The sequence below is a fragment of the Frankliniella occidentalis genome, unplaced genomic scaffold (genome assembly GCF_000697945.3).
Source record: "Frankliniella occidentalis isolate FOCC.00 unplaced genomic scaffold, Focc_3.1 Scaffold19, whole genome shotgun sequence".
Taxonomy (NCBI): Eukaryota; Metazoa; Arthropoda; class Insecta; order Thysanoptera; family Thripidae; genus Frankliniella; species Frankliniella occidentalis.
This window is the reverse complement of record NW_026267149.1, coordinates 2,113,733-2,114,701: the sequence shown is the minus strand read 5'-3', so window position 1 is coordinate 2,114,701 and position 969 is coordinate 2,113,733.

Below are 969 nucleotides of genomic sequence, written 5' to 3'. Positions count from 1 at the left end.
GCTGCTGCCGTTGGCACGGCGCGCGGCGAGCCCCAACCTTCACCCTGCCGTCCCCCGCGACCGCCACATTAAAAGCGGCTTTATTGATTAGGGTGGGACGCATTCCGGAGCCGTTCTCATTTCTTACAATTTACTGGCGCGCCCGCAATTATTTTTGCAGTTTGTAGGCCGTGACGGCGACGTGACCACAACCGCCGTGTGTGTCACAGCCATCAGTAAACCACCTCCTCAAGCAACCACAATACAACACAAATCTGACACACACACACACATGGGGGCTCGTCCCGTCCGTCCCCGGCAGGACTTTCCCATGCACGCCAGCCAGGACTCAGCACCACCCCGTCAGCTGATGCCCTCATGCACGTCACCACCTGCACTGGGCGCCTCCTCCCCCGCCCAGACAGCCCTCTCAGATGTTTCACTTTCTTCTGCAGCAGCCGCAGCCTCCGCGAGGTAAAAGTGCGCAAGTAACGCCGTGTGACGGAGGCAAGCGTGTGTGACACGGCCGTCACGCGACGCGCCACGCACGCGCGCGCCGCGACGGCGGGGACCAGCAGTTACATCTGCCCGCCGCCGCTCGGGAGGTCGCTGACTGCGAGATGGAAAGTCCACGATTCAAAAAAAAAAAAAAAAAATGTATCATATTTTAATCGTGGTTTGGCCTTCATCCGGCGTGCAAACATAAAACGCTTGAGAAACCAGAACACGCTAAATGTATTGGTACATTTCTGTTCAAATGCTCGGGCTAACTTACAGCTTAAACTTTCGTAGGGCGATTTTGTGCTCAAGAATGCGTGATTTCATACAAAATTGTGCATAAAACAGTTCAAATCAGCGCAAAAATGTGTGCAAAAATGTGATTCACAGTCCGTTTGATTAAAAGATACAAATTCAGTTAGAGTGTAAGAGGTTTCAGAAAAAGTCATATTTTGATGACCTTTTTTCTGGGGGGGGGGGAGTGAGTACACA